This window comes from Dipodomys merriami, unplaced genomic scaffold (assembly GCF_024711535.1).
Source record: "Dipodomys merriami isolate MVZ:Mamm:240054 unplaced genomic scaffold, mDipMer1.0.p SCAF_56, whole genome shotgun sequence".
Taxonomy (NCBI): domain Eukaryota; kingdom Metazoa; phylum Chordata; class Mammalia; order Rodentia; family Heteromyidae; genus Dipodomys; species Dipodomys merriami.
The window spans coordinates 1651821-1668102 of NW_027206135.1; the positions used below are offsets into that span (position 1 = coordinate 1651821).

Below are 16282 nucleotides of genomic sequence, written 5' to 3' on the forward strand. Positions count from 1 at the left end.
TAATAAAAGGGCAACTGAACTAAACTTGGAACTCGTGGGGAAGATGGCAGAGGAAAAGCTGGAGGCTAAACAAGCTCTCGCATAGAAAGCAGTTTTAGTATTCCAGTGAACAGTCTTAAGCCAGAGAATCACACCAAGTGTGCCATCACAGTACAGAGAGTTAGGCCAGAGAGGGAAAATCCAGGCTGTGGCCATAGCGGCCATACCTGCAACACAGAGAGTCTGGAACGAAGGAGCCAGACGCGGCGGGCGAGCGGATTCTACTCAACACTAGCAAGAACTGACAAGGAGCAGACATCTTTATCCTGGAGTTTGAAGACCAGAGACAACCCAGGAACCAAGACTCGGCGTGAGTAGAAGCCTGACGTCCTCACTCCTTCTCAGGGAGCAGAGGAGGGAAGGCTACCCCTCCCCCCACACTACTGGACTATCTCCATCTTTGATACTGACAAAGGCCGAGCTGAGCTGCTGGCTCCAACTCAGGCCTTGGAAGAAAACTAGAGTCATTTAGCAGGTCACAAAAAACCTAAGCTGACCTGCCAGACTCAGCTCCACCCAGGGAAAAGTCACCCAGCTCAGACCACCAGCCCCAGGAGTGGCTTTCTTCTTCACTGGGTAAACAGAGCCAGAGGCTGCCCCTCCCTTTAGCAGCCTTGACAATCAATTGAAATTCAGTAAATATAAACCCTGAGAATGGCTCCAGGCTGGGCTCTGTGAGTCTCTCACAATCTAGCCCCTCAGGAAAAAGCTACTGTTTGCTGAAAGGCCTCAACGCTACCAGAACCTAGCCTCATCACAGCATCTCCAAACTTGAGGAAACAGCCATCTCCCTCCTTTGTGATACTCAAAGCAGATCTCCCTCCCATTGAACTAGCCTGGGAGGAGGATCACAAAATCCTGGGTAAAGCAGAGCATTTTTCTGCCTGATCAAACAAACTGACTTAAGAAACCAACCAAGCCACAGGAAAATTAAACACCACAAGCAGACCAGAGACTCCCCAAAAGAGGCTGGTTACGGATACAAGGGAGAAACAGGATCTTCCTAACCCTCCCCCCCCCAAAATCAAAGAACTTTTTCTTTTTTTTTTCTTTATCTTTTATAAAAAATTTTTTTATAATTTTTTTATTTTTAATTTTTACCTTTAAAAAAAATTATTTTCTAGTAACTTTTTTTCTTCCTCTTATAATTTTTATTTTAGGTGTATATGTGTGTGTGCGTTTTTCTTTTTTTTCCTCCTTAAAATTTTATTTTTTTTGCTTTTTGTTAATATCTACTGAACTTCTGATCTTTTTCTTTCTTTTTCATTCTTTTCACTTTTTCTTCTCTTTCATTCTTCTTTGTGTGACTTAATTGCTGTTCTGCACATCCTCAGACATACCCGTAGTCCATTATTAGAACTTATCCCCCATTGTGTACACACTTAATCCAGAAATTTATTACTCAATTCAAAACCTTAGACTCAAATTCCTTAATAACAGTACTACCTCTTTATACCTATATAATATTTTAAGTATTTTTAAGTTTTTCACATCTCCTTTATATCCATCCGCTTCTCTCATTATATCCATGGTCTTCTCTGAATATTTCGTTTTCAATCTGCATAATTTTTAAGCATTGCACTTTTTAATTTTTAATTTTTGCTTTTCTATTTTTTTCTTGTCTTTTTTTCTCTTTCTCTTTCGTCTTTTTTTTCTCTCTCTCTACTTTATCCTATTCAACCTATTTCCCGCTTTGAGATTAGGACTTAGTTAACTCTCCCTGACCCTTCCCACATCTCTCTATTCCTATTTTTACCAACATCTCTCCCTAAACACAATAATTTCTGGTTTGCCAAATTCTTCTTTGTGGTTCGTAGCCCATTAATATATAGTTGTTTGATGTTGAATAGATATATCTGTTGAACTAGATTGTATCTGCAGACTTTTGACTGTGCAATTACAGACTTTGGTTGATGCTTGCCTTAAGTTAGTGTTGTAGCACAAAACTGGTGTTACTTTCATCCCAAATGGGCAGAGTAAGCTGGAAAAACACAAGAAAAAGGGCAAGTCCAGGTATCTCAACTCTCACTCATGATAATCAGGTGACAGAACAGATAATGAATAACCCAGAGGAGAGCTCCCAAATAGTTCTACAAACACTGATGGTAAACATGGCAAATGAAAAGATTGAAAACATACAAAGGACTCTGTATGAGCTTGATAGGGAGAGAGAGGAGGCAAACCAAAGGTTAATACAGGAAAAGATTGAAAACCTACAAAGGCAAACAAAAGGTTAATACAGGTTTATCATGAGCGTGAGGAAGCTACTCAAAAACTGATACAGGTTTTTGCATGAGCAGCTTGAGAACACTGAAAGAGAAAGGCAGGAATGACATGAGCAGGCTGAGAACACTCAAAGAGAACTACAGGAATGGCGTGAACGTGAGGAAGCTGAGCAAAGAGTAATACAGGAATTGAGAGAGCAGGATGAAAATAGACAAAGATCACTAAAGGCATTCATGGAATCCATTAACAAAGCACTGAAGGATGTCAGGGAGACCACAAAGGGAATGCTGAATGAAACCCACCAGAAGGAATGGGAGTCCAAGGAAACCATAATCAATCTAACTAAGTGATTTGAGAATAAACACTGAACACCAAATTAAGGAAGTAAAGAAGTTCATACAAGATCTAAAACAAAGCTTCAACAAACAATTTGAAGCCATCAAAGCTGACCAATTAGAAGGAAAAGAAATAAAAAACAAAGTTTAAAGTCTTGACAGCAGGTTAGACCATGCAGAAGATCGAATCTCGTGGATTGAAGACAGCCTAGATATTATAGAGAAAGAACATACAACCATCCAAGACAAGTCCAAAAAATATGATAGATCTATCCAACACTTGGAAGACACCATCAGAAGGCCTAATCTAAGGATAATGGGTATAGAGGAACACCTAGAAACAGAAGTTAATGGTCTAGGAAATTTGTTTAATAGGATCCTAGCAGAGAACTTCCCAAACATGCAAAAAGATAGGCCTATTCAGATACAAGAAGCTTTTAGAACTCCAAATAGACCAAATCAGAATAGGACATCCCACTGTCACATTATAATCCACACAGGATCAATTCAGACCCAGGAACCTTAAAGCTGTGAAGGAGAAAAGATTGATCACCTATAAAGGAAAACCAATTAGAATCACCTCAGATTTCTCAGCAGAGACAATCAAAGCAAGATGAGCCTGGAATGATGTATGCCAAGCCCTAAAAACAAACAACTATCAACCAAGAATACTGTACCCAGCTAAACTCTCCTTCATAACTGAAGGTCAAATAAAAACCTTACATAGCAAAGAAAAATTGAAACAATACATCTCCACCAAACCAGCCCTACAAAAGATTCTTAAAGATGCCCTACACATAGAAAACCAACAAGACCACAATAAAGGCCAAGAAACTTCACCCAAACTGAGAATCCAAGAACCATAGGAAGAATCCAGTTTCGCAGCCCCCAAGAAGGTGGATAACATGGCAGGAACTCCCAAATACCTCTCAGTCCTATCTCTTAACGTTAACGGACTTAACTCTCCAATTAAGCAACATAGACTGTCTAGTTGGATTAAAAAACAAGACCCTTCTATCTGCTGCATGCAGGAGTCACATCTTGCCCGTAAAAACAAACACATTTTCAATGTTAAAGGCTGGAACAAAATCTAGCAAGCAAACGGCCCCCATAAACAGGCAGGAGTTACAATCCTAATATCAGATAAAATAGACTTCAAATTAAAATTCGTGAGAAGGATCAAATATTTATCTTGTCTTTAGTTCTTTTGTATACAACAGCCAAATACTTCATTTGGAAATATTCTTATTTATAGAAAAATTTCATATAACAAATGAAGAAAAGTAAAATTAAAATGGAATAATTTGCAGTCCAGAATTGAATGACAAACCTAAGTACTCTAGAAAAACTTAATATCAGAGGGTAATTTGTAAACAGTAAATAAAATAACAAGTAAACAAAGTTATCATTAATATCAGAAAAAGTATGTATTTTTAGTATATGTAATGTATAATATGTATAAGCATTGGTTGGTTCCAAATTGAATAATTTATAATAAAAATATAATTAATCCATGGAAAAATTATATTAAGTAAAGTAAGCCAGGCCCAAAGAAACATAGGTCCCATGGTTTCCCTTATTTGCAATATCTAGTATATGTATGAGTCAAGCAGAAAAGGTCAGATAAGTTGATGTTAGGGAAATGAACCCTAAGATATGTATTCAAATGTCTTTTTTTCTTTCATGTGATTGTTTCTAACACATTTATAAGATTATTTGTTGTTTTGTATGTCCCTTCCCCACAGTATAACCCCTGCTTTCACTGTAGTTGATGTTGGTATAATTTGTGGAGGGGAAGGGGAAAAACAAATCTTTTAAATAGGGATACAGGTGGACCCATTGCAGCAATGAGTTGTACAAGTCGTTATGTCAAAAACGAACTTCACAACTTTGGTGGGGGGGGGGCGGGCAAGTTGGGGGGGGGGCTGGGGGAGGATAGAAAGGGATGGGAAGGGGAAACAAAAGAGGAGGCTACAATGCTTGATAAGAAATGTACTCATTATCTTGCCCATGTAATTGTAACCCCTCTGTACAGTATTTTCACAATAAAAAAATAAATGAACTAAATTTTTTTCTTCTTTTGGTTGTGAACTTTTTTTCTTCTTTAGGTTGCTTGAACTCAGGGCCTGGGCACTGTCCCTGAGCTTCCTTGTGCTTAAGACTAGTGCTCTACCCTTGGCCCACAGCTCCATTTCAAGCTTTTCGGTGGTTAATTGGAAATATGTCTCATGGACTTTCCTGCTTGGGCTGGCTTCAAACTACAATCCTCAGACCTCAGCTTCCTGAGTGGCTAGGATGACAGGAGTGAGCCACCAACACCCAGCTGAACTGAACATTTTTAGAGAAGTACAAATGAATTCCATTATAAAACACTCTGCAACATGCAAAATTAGTAACGGATCAGTGGCTCCAAAGAGAGGCCTGCAGATCTGTGTTTCCTATCTAGATGGCAATGATGTCTTCATGAGGCATGCGAATGTCAAAGTTTACCACATTGTATTTCTAAACAAAAGCCGTTTACTTTGGGCCAATTATAGTATCACAAAATTGTTTTTAACTCTAAGAGTTCGAGGATATGTGTAGGTTCATATCAACATATCTTTCAGAATCCTAAGATATCTATTCTCTACCTGACAGTATCTCATGTAATCACAGAATATACTGCAAGACATCAGCCATTTGACCACAGACACCCCCTTGTTAGGAAAATCCGACCAGCTCAGCACTGCACCCACGGACTATTGCTGTTTGGGCCACACCCAGAATGGGTCAGTCACACTACATTGCTCTATTTAGTAATCATGGGTCAGCCATACTGCCTCACTGTTTTATTTAGTAAACATAGCCATGTTGTCTGTGGCCCAAACATAATCTGATTTCATAGAATTACTGAACAAAGCTGCAGAAAACATCTCCTTAGTACTATTTAGTCAATGGAATACTGTTCAAACTCCACTCATTTTTAGTGCCGAACTGACTCATAGGAGGTTTTCCTCATCTCCATGTTCTAATTTCACAAGTACACAGCACTCAGTACCACTCTTGATAGAGAAATCCCCAGGGGATGTCAAGATCATTATTTCCTTGATTCTTGTTTGGGTTGGAATACAGAATAGGTAAATTTGCCCCAGGAGACTTCTCCAGGCAGTGGCTAAGTGTCAGGGTGAGGAGAGTACCTCCATTGTTGCGATGGAGCCCACCATTGCACACATGAGAAAGGAAGACCAAGAGAAACGATAGTGTCTAGTAAGTCACCTCTGCTCTCTGCTCCTCTTAAGATACTTCTCTGTATCGTTCAAATGATTTGCAGGATACTTGGAGCTCAGTATAACTCCTGTGTCTTCTGGCATTTTTAGAAGACAACCCATAGGTTTTTCTCTTAATTTTCTATTTTTATGGGAATTTATCTTCAAAATAGTGCAAACACTACACAAGAGCATGGCCTCAGACATGCTCTAAGATCTGTGTCAGAAGATCACATTACTTTGCCTATGAATTACTATGAACAGAATTGGCTGTCCTTATTCATGATAAAGGCTCATTGTGTCAGATTGCATAGAATGTAAGAAAGTTTTAGCTTGGAGATATGGCAAACAAGATTACAATTCTTGGCTAGTGCAAACATAGAACTAAAACTTGCAACCTGAGGAAGCCATCCCAACTCACTGGAACATGCTGAGCATCTCCTTCAATACATGGTCTGTGGCCTTGTATACATATACTGAGGTAAAATTATTAATAACAAAGATTAATACTTTTGGAGAAAACCAGCACTTATGGAAGTATATTACATCTAGAAGGAAGAAGATAATTTGCTTTGTTTTCTTACCCTAGTTTTCAGTTCCATCCATCAAAGCCTAAGGCTAGCCCTTTCCTTTTTTTTTTATTTTTTTATTTTTTAAATTTTTATTATTTTATTTTATTTGTGAACATACTGTACAGAGGGGTTACAATTACATGGGCAAGATAATACGTACATTTCTTAGCAAGCATTACAGCCTCCTCCTTTGTTTATACTTCACATCCCTTCCCAGCCTCCCCCCTCCCCACCCCGCTCACAGACATTGTAAAGCTCGTTGTGGACATGACAACTTGTACTTCTCATTGTTGCAACAGGTCCACCTGTATCCTTAAACGACTTGTTTTTCCCCATCTCCTCCACAACTTATACTGACATCAAATATAGGGAAAGCAGGGGTTATACTGTGGGGGAGGGACATACAAAGCAACAAAGAAATAATCTTATAAATGCGTTAGAAACACATCCATGAAAGAAAAAAACATTAAAATCCATATCTAAGGGTTCATTTTCCTTTTTTTTTTTTTTGTCGGTCGTGGGGCTTGAACTCTGGGCTTGGGCACTGTCAGCTCTTCAGCTCAAGGCAAGCGCTCTACCACTTAAGCCACAGTATCACTTCTCAAGGGTTCATTTTCCTAACATCACATTATCTGACCTTTTCCGCTTGACTCATACATATACTAGATATTGCAAATAAGGGAAACCATGGGGCCTATGTTTCTTTGGGCCTGGCTTACTTCGCTTAATATAATTTTTTCCAAGTCTTTCCATTTCCTAACAAATGGGGCAATGTCATTCTTTCCGATGGAGGCATAGAATTCCATTGTGTATATATACCACATTTTCTTGATCCATTCATCTACTGAGGGGCATCTGGGTTGGTTCCAGATCTTAGCTATGGTGAATAATGCTGCAATAAAAATAGTTGTGCTGGTAGCTTTAGTGTGGTCTTGTTTGTAAACATTTGGGTAAATGCCCAAAAGTGGGTTATAGGGGAGTTCTATGTGGAGTCTTTTGAGGAATCTCTATACTACTTTCCAAAGTGGTTGAACAAGTTTACATTCCCACCAACAATGAAGTAGGGTTCCCTTCTGGTCACATCCCCTCCAGCATCTGTTGTTGTTAGAGTTCTTGATTTTTGCCATGAAGTAAGGTTCCCTTCTGTCCACATCCCCTCCAACATCTGTTGTTGTTAGAGTTCTTGATTTTTGCTATTCTAACTGGAGTGAGGTGATATCTCAATGTTGTTTTGATTTGCATTTCTTTTATGGCTAGGGAGGTTGAGCATTTCTTCATGTGTCTATTGGCCATCCTTCTTTCTTCTTCAGAGAAGTTTCTCTTTAAGTCTTTCGCTCACTTGTTTATTGGGCAGTTGTTTCTTTGAGGATTTGTTGTTGGGGGGTTTAATTTTTTGAGTTCCAAGTATATTTTAGATATGAGACCCTTGTCCGTTGTATGGCTATTAAAGATCTTTTCCCAATCCGTGGGATTTCTATTGATCTTGTTAGCTATGTCCTTTGACATGCAGAAGCTCTGCAACTTTATGCAATCCCATTTGTCCAACCTTTCTTTGATTTGTTGTGTTTCCGGGTCTCGATTCAAAAAATTTCTGCCTGAGCCAAGGAGACCTAGGGTTTCTCCTATTCCATCCTGTAATGTTTTCAGAGTGTCTGCTTTGACTCTGAGGTCTTTGATCCATTTGGAGTTGATTCTGGTGCAGCGTGATATATAAGGATCTAGCTTTATTTTTCTACAAGAAGTTAACCAATTTTGCCAGCACCATTTACTGAAGAGGTTGTCTTTGTTTCATTCTATTGTTTTAGCTCCCTTATCGAAGATTAGATGGCTATAGGTCTGTAGGGTCATTTCTGGGTTTTCAATTCTATTCCATTGGTCCTGAGGTCTGTTCTTATGCCAATACCAAGCTGTTTTGATTACTATGGCTTTATAGTAGAGTTTGAAATTTGGTATTGATATTCCTCCAGCAGTGTTCTTTCCGTTGAGGAGCGTTTTTGCTATTCGGGGTCTTTTATTGTTCCATATGAATTTTTGGATTGCCTCTTCTATTTCCTTGAAGAATGAGCTTGGAATTTTGATAGGTATCATGTTGAATTTGTAGATAGCCTTGGGAAGTATTGCCATTTTCACGATGTTAACCTTTCCAATCCAGGAGCATGGGAGGTTTTGCCATTTTTTAAGTTCTGTGTTGATTTTCTTTTTCAAGATTTTAAAGTTTTCAACATAGAGGCCCTTCACTTCTTTGGTTAATTTAATTCCTAGGTATTTTATTTTTTGTGGGGCTATTACAAATGGAGTTGCTTTCCTAATTTCAGCCACACTTTTCTCATTGTTGGCATACAGAAAGGCCATTGATTTTGGGGGGTTAATTTTATACCCTGCTACTTTGCCAAAGTTTTGAATCAGCTTGAGTAATTTGGGAGTGGAGTCTATGGGATTCTTTAAATACAAGATCATGTCATCTGCAAAGAGGGAGAGTTTTATTTCTTCTTTCCCTATTTGGATCCCCTTTACGTCTGCATCTTGTCTTATTGCTGTAGCTAGGCATTCTAATACTAGATTGAAGAGAAGTGGAGAGAGTGGACATCCTTGTCTTGTTCCTGAGTTAAGAGGAAATGGCTTTAGTTTTTCACCATTAAGTATAATGCTGGCTGCAGGTTTGTCATATACAGCCTTTATTGTATTGAGGAATGTTCCATGGATTCCTAATTTTTCCAAAACCTTCATCGTAAAGGGGTGTTGGATCTTGTCGAATGCTTTTTCTGCATCTATTGAGATAACCATGTGTTTCTTATTCTTGCTCCTGTTGATGTGATGAATAATATTAATTGATTTGCGTATATTAAACCAGCTTTGCATCCCTGAACTGAATCCTGTTTGATCATGGTGTATTATATTTTGGATGAATTGTTGAAGTCGGTTGGCCAAAATTTTGTTGAGAAGTTTTGCATCAATGTTCATCAAAGAAATGGGTCTATATTTCTCTTTCTTTGATGAGTCCCTGCCTGGTTTTGGGATGAGGGTTATGATGGCTTCATAGAATGTGTTCGGTAGTGGGCTAGACCCTTCTTTAAGGATTACCCCCTTGGGCTGGGAAGGTGGTTGGTAGAGCACTTGCCTTGCATGCATGAGGCCCTGGGTTCAATTCCTCAGCACCACATAAGTAAAAAGAAAAAAAGCTGCAGGTGGCGCTGTGGCTCAAGTGGTAGAGCACTAGCCTTGAGCTGAAGAGCTGAACAGCACCGAGGCCCAGAGTTCAGGCCCCACGATCGGATGCCCCCCCCCCAAAAAAACCCAAAAACAACAACAACAAAAAAGAATTACCCTTATGTTAAAAGTAGAATTCTAGCTGTTCTAGCTGGGTGCTGATGGTTCACACCTATAATACTAGCTACTCAGGAGGCTGAGACCTAAGGATCACAGTTCAAAGCAAGCCCGGGGCAGGAGGTTTCTGAGACTCTTATCTCTAATTAACCACCATAAACTGGAAGTGTGCTGTGGCTCAAGTGGTAGAGCATTCCCCTTAAGCTGAAGAGCTGAGGGATAGCACCCAGGCCTAGGGTTCAAGCCCCACAACCGACAAAAGAAAAACAAGTAGAATCTTAAAGGTGCTTTAATAGAACACCCCAATGCTTCCAAGTCCTGTAAACATTAAAAACCCTGTCAGGCAAGAAAAATGAGGGTGAAACCTTGGTTATACCCTGGACAGCAGGCAGCACAGGCAAGGTACCTTTCACAGTGGACATCAGACAATCACTGAGAGGCACATGGACACTTAAGGAAAACGTAAGGAAGAGATATTTGAAAGAAAGTTGATAGCATACATTTTGCTTACAGAAGAAGTCCCAATACAAACATTGTCTCAAGATCCACTATTTAAAAAAAAAATGGAGAAGCGCCAGGTGCCAGTGGCTCACTCCTGTAACCCCAGCTCCTCAGAGATTGGGTCACAGTTTGAAGCCAGCCTAGGTAGAAACCAATAAAAATCTGAGTGCAGAGATGCATGCCTAGCAGCCCATCTGTGCAGGAAACATTCAAGAGGAGGATCACAGTCTAGGCTGGCCTGGGCAGGAGGTAAGAACTTATTCTAAAAAAAACAAATGGCAGGGAATCCAGTGGGAGAGCACCTGCGTGGCAAGCGACCTCAAACTCCTAAACCAATAATGTTCATAGTCACTCTGCAGCACATTCCTCTCTCGGTCACATTTGAAGCCCCACATTTGCAACTATCTTCTATGTAACTTACTCTAGCAGGTAGAAAATTGTTTCTTGTCTTATTTTGTTGTGTTGTGCAGGTCCTGAAACTTGAACACAGCATCTGGGCACTGTCCGTGAGCATTTTTGCTCCAGGCTTGTACTTTACCACTTGAACTAAAGCTCCACATCTGGTTTTTTGGTGGTTATTCAGATATAAGTGTCTCAGAGACTTCCGTGTCTGAACTGGCTTTGAACTGCAATCCTCAGATCTCAGCCTCCTGAGATGCTAGGATTATAGGCGTGAGCCACTGGCACCCAGCAAAAATTGGTTCTTGAAAATTTATCCTTAAAATACTTGTTTTAAGAAGAAATTAATCTACACCCATATATTTTGGTAATTAATATTTTTATTTAGTAAATACTATTATACATTTTAATTAATGACTAATTATGTGTCTGATTTTGCATCATGCCAAGGTATTTATTGCATGACTTTCTGTACAGTTTTTTCTCTCATAAAGATTGTCTCAATATTTTACTTTATTTTGTCAGTCATGGGGCTTGAACTCTGGGCTTGGGTACTGTCCCTGCACTCTTCAGCTCCAGGCGAGTGCTCTACCGCTTGAGCCACAGCATCACTTCCACTTTTCTAGTGGTTTATTGGAGATAAAGAGTCTCATGGACTTTCCTGCCTGAGCTGGCTTTGAACTGTGATCCTCAGATCTCAGCTTCCTGAGTAGCAAGGATTACAGGCATGAGCCACTGGCACCTGGCTTCAACATTTATTTTAGAGAGCTAAGAAATCATAGTTTTGTAATGTCTTACAGGATTGTAATGTCTTCCTAGGCTTGAAGGAATCATTATATATGGTGCCAAGAAATGGTAGGATTGTATCACATCGTTAGTTTGAAATTCAATGTCAATTCACCATCACCTTCCCAAGTTTCTGAACTAATTTTGACTATGTACATAAAGATTCCTAGCAGATCGAGCTGGTACTGTGCTCAGCCTTCAATTGGACTGAGGAGCGGGCAGAGTGAGCAGGCAGAGTGAGAGGGCACTGTGCTCTGCCTTTGACTGGACTGGTGGGCAGAGCAGGCCCCAGGGAAGGCCCCTGGATCTCTGTCCCCTGACCATCCCCAGGAGAGAACTGTTCTGGTAAGACATTTGCATGGCATTCCTTCTTATGCTCTGCTTCTTGAAAAATTAGTCATGGTCTGTTTACATTCACTTTGGTGCAGAATGCCCCTTATATTTGGCTAAAATTTCTCCTTGCATTTATGCTGTTCAATTTCAGACATAGATGTTAGTTTTCAATGTTATTATAAAATTCTACAAGCTAAATTCTCTTTATCATCCCACTAGTTGATCATCTATTCTTCTTTCTAGATTATATCAGAGGACACAAATACAATGGATGGAGGAAATCAGTCAGTATTGTCAGAGTTTGTGCCTCTCGGACTTGACAATTCACAGAATGTCCAGATCTTACTCTTCATGGTATTTTTGGTGCTTTATCTGATCATCGGGTCAGAGAACATTGTCATCATGATCTTGATTGTCACTGACCCTCACCTCCACTCCCCTATGTACTCCTTGCTGGCCAACCTGTTCATCTGTGGCTCTCCTCAGTCAGCACCCCTAAGATAATCGCAGACTTTCTGAGGGTGAACAAGACCATTTCCTTTGGAGGGTTCATGTCTCAGATCTTCTTTGCCCACTTCATTGCTACTAGTGAGATAGTTCTCCTTGTGGTAATGGCCTATGATCGCTATGTGGCAATCTGCAGACCACTCACTACTCCACCATTATTGAGCTGGTGCTGACTGCCTGGACCATTGGATTCGTGCATGCCATGAGTCACTTGGTAGTGGTCATACAGCTGCCTTTCTGTGGCCCCCGGGAAATAGACAGCTTCTTCTGTGACATACCACTGATCATCAAGCTAGCATTCATATATTCGTATAATCTGGACCTATTGATGAACATTGACTGTAGAGTTGTGGGTGTAACCTGCTTCGTTCTGTTGCTGATCTCCTACACATACATTCTTCTCACAATGCGCCGGAGCTCTACAAGTGGGGCCTCCAAGGCTCTGTCCACCTGCTCCGCTCATGTCACAGTGGTAGTGCTCCTCTTCGGCCCCTGCATCTTCATCTATGTGTGGCCTCTCAGCATCACCTGGCTGGACAAATTTCTTGCTATGTTTTATTTTGTTTTTACACTACTGCTAAACCCAGCCATTTATATACTGAGGAATAAAGAGATTAAAAGTGCCATGAAAAGACTTAGAAGGTATGCTATAGGGTCCAAGGGTTTTATAGATGCCCAGAAGGCCTATCTTAAGCACTTCAGACCAACAACACAAAGACCTACCTACGAGATAGGATGAAAAACAGGAAATTTAGTTCATACTGTAGCTCTTTCCTGTCTCCACATATGAGTATAGATTCAATGGAATTCAGGATAATTCGCATTTACTAATTGACCAGTAGAACACTGTGAATTACTTCACTAAAACCCAAATCAGAGTGACCTTTTCTCATGGAGAAATTATCTAAACAGTTTTTATGTGTATTTAACAGTATAAATAAGAATCTAAAATTTATTCAACAAGCTCTATGCTCATCTCTATAGATAACATTTTAGTACCTTATCTTGAATGATGTCCTAACTCAATTTAAAAATTATGTTCTATATCTTGACACATCTCCCACAAAACATTCGTTTACCCTTCGTCAAAAGACACAGTCTTTTTTACTTATTCCAGCTATCCAACAAAACACTAATGAAAGAGGGACAACAGAAAAAAATTAAGAAAGGACAAAACCAAAGTGCTGCACTACTTAAGGAATGACCACAGACTTTGCAATGTGTTGTATTTCAATGAACATAAAACCTAATGTTAGGGGCTGGAAGGTGGCTCAGTGGTAGAGCGCTTGCCTTGCATGCCTGAGGCCCTGGGTTTGATTCCTCAGTACCACATAAGCAAAAAGAAAAAAGCCGGAAATGGCACTGTGGATCAAGTGGTAGAGTGCTAGCCTTGAGCTGAAGAGCTGAGGGACAGTGCTCAGGCCCAGAGTTCAGGCCCACGACCAGACCCCAAAACAACAACAACAACAACAACAACAACAAAACCTTAATGTTATTTTCCCTAGTTACTCAGTCTCAAAGAACAAATGTTCTTGTTTAAAATATTATTTACCATGTCTGTACAATTCTGAAGTATGATTTCCCTAAAAGCAGTGAACAAAGCCTTAAGCTTTGTAAGTTACTGAAACTGAAGCACTTAATATAATGGGTAATAAAAAATAGGCACTTAAATTCAATGGTGTTCAACTATCCCATTCATATACTTCTAATATTTATTTGTAAAAGAATGCTGAAATATGCTTTGTGTAATTTTAAATAGTCATGAAATTGTCAAATGTATTATGACCATTTTGTTTTCCAAGAATGGAATTTCAATCCTTTTTAAAAAATAATAAAGTTCTAAGACAAAAAGATAGCACATAAGTAGTTTCTACTTCTATTAATATGGGAACAAATACAAAAAATGTTATACTAAGTAAATTAATATGTCATTTCTGACTGCCTAGTCTATGTGATCATGTTCACTATATTCTTATTGCAAATGCTATTACTATTATTTTCAAATCGTGAATAAAAAACAAGATTTAGAAACTAAGCATGGTAGTACATACTTGTAATCATAGTATCTTTATCTCAGGAAGTAAAGCCAGAGGATCACAAGTTCAAGTCCATCCTGGCTGCACAGCAAAATGTAGGACATGCTCATCTATATAAAAGACCCTGTCCCAACGGGAGAAAAAACTCAGAGCAATCCACCAAGATTTATCAATCATAAATGCTATGTCCCAAACAAGTGTGCACCCAATTTCATAAAACAAACAATATTGGAAAAACAAGCTCAGAAAGACCTCAACAAAATAATAATACATGATTTCAATACCCTACTCTCTCTACTACATAAAAACCTAGACCAAAAATCAACAAACATCAGAGTTAAATGACACTGGCCACTGAACAGACTTAAGCATCGATAGAGTTTCAGGATTAATCCTCTCCCAGAAGACCCCCAAACAGCCAAAATTACATGAGCATACAAAGCTCTGTGAGAGGTATAGAAATACCCAAGGTGAAATTACACTGCAGAGCCCTGAAAAGAAAGGGAAGAGCATGGTTCCAGCAAGAAAATAGACACATAGGCCAAAGGAATAGAATGCTGAATGCAGAAATGGATCAATATAGCCATAGCTGTAGGCATTAGATTTTCGACAAAGATGCCAAAATATTAGAGAAATACTATCTTTAACAAGTGGTGCTAGAAAATTTTCATGTCAACATGAGAATACTGAACTATACCCCTACTTGTTATGTGTACAAAAATCACCTCAAAATTGATCTAAGACCTTACTGTAAGATATAAACATAAAAAATACTACATAAAAATGAGCCAGGTGCTGGTGGCTCACGCCTGCAATCCTAGCTACTCAGGAGGCTGAGATCTGAGGATCATGGTTCAAAGCCAGCCGGGGCAGAAAAGTGAGACTCTTATCTCCAATAAACCACTCAGAAAACCAGAAGTGGCACTGAGGGAAAGTGCTAAAGAGCTGAGGGAAAGTGCCCAGGCCCAGAGTTCAAACCCCATGACCAAGAAAAAGAAAAAAAAATGAAGGGGAAGGGGGTGGGAAGTTGGCTCAGTGGTAGAGTGCTTGCCTTGCATGCACAAGGTCCTGGGTTTGATTCCTCAGCACCATATAAGCAGAAAAAAAGCTGGAAATGGTGCTGTAGCTCAAGTGTTAGAGTGCTAGCCTTGAGCTGAAGAGCTGAGGGACAGCTCCTAGGCTCAGGGTTCAGGCCCCATGACCAACAAAAATAAATGAATAAATAATATAAAATAAATAAAAATGAAGGGGAAATGCTTGAAGATATGAGCACAGGTGGTGACTTAATTGTACCATTCTGGTAATACATGTTATCTATGAAAAATGAAAAAAACATAGTGAAAGGGGTGCAGAAGACTTGGACATTCTTCTCTTTATACATGATTTAAAGCTTCAGTCAAGTTCTTTTTTTACCCATTCATAATATATTAAGCCAACACAGCTAAGTCGATAAAAGATTTTTAAACTGAATTCTAAGAGAAATAGATGGGTTAAAATGTCTTTCAAATAAGATAATTACATAACCAAACTGAAGGAGAAAAATATTTAAGCCAGTTAACTTTTTTACTGTTACTTGATTTTTAATTAGCTTTTGAACAAAGTACTGTGAATGTATACCATTCCTTTAAAAACAAAGTAACTACTACAAAATTGAGTCTTTTTATTCTTTCTTTTATTTAATAGTGGTATTGATATAGCTATTCTCAAACAATTGTATGTTGATTATATAATCAAATGAAGATATTCATGTTGTTAATAGGCAGAATTAGCCCTGTGAAAAGAGACAGATACAAATACAGAGTAGAAGTAAAATAGGGTTCTGGGTTGGATTGGTGGTGTTGATGTAATCTCTCCCCCCGCCCCCCCCCCCCGTGTTTGTCTCTGTCTCTTTCTCTCTACTTTCCACAGCCCTCCCAGTTTATTTTCCCATATAAATCCATATACACACATGATGTATAATGTGTTTATATTTATATTGA

At 39.2% G+C, this 16282-nt stretch overlaps 1 pseudogene; it reads left to right on the forward strand.

The window, feature by feature from the left end:
* The first annotated feature begins 12027 nt into the window (after nt 1-12027).
* On the forward strand, nt 12028-13006 carry LOC138812058 (olfactory receptor 4K14-like; annotated as a pseudogene).
* Nucleotides 13007-16282: the final 3276 nt, after the last annotated feature.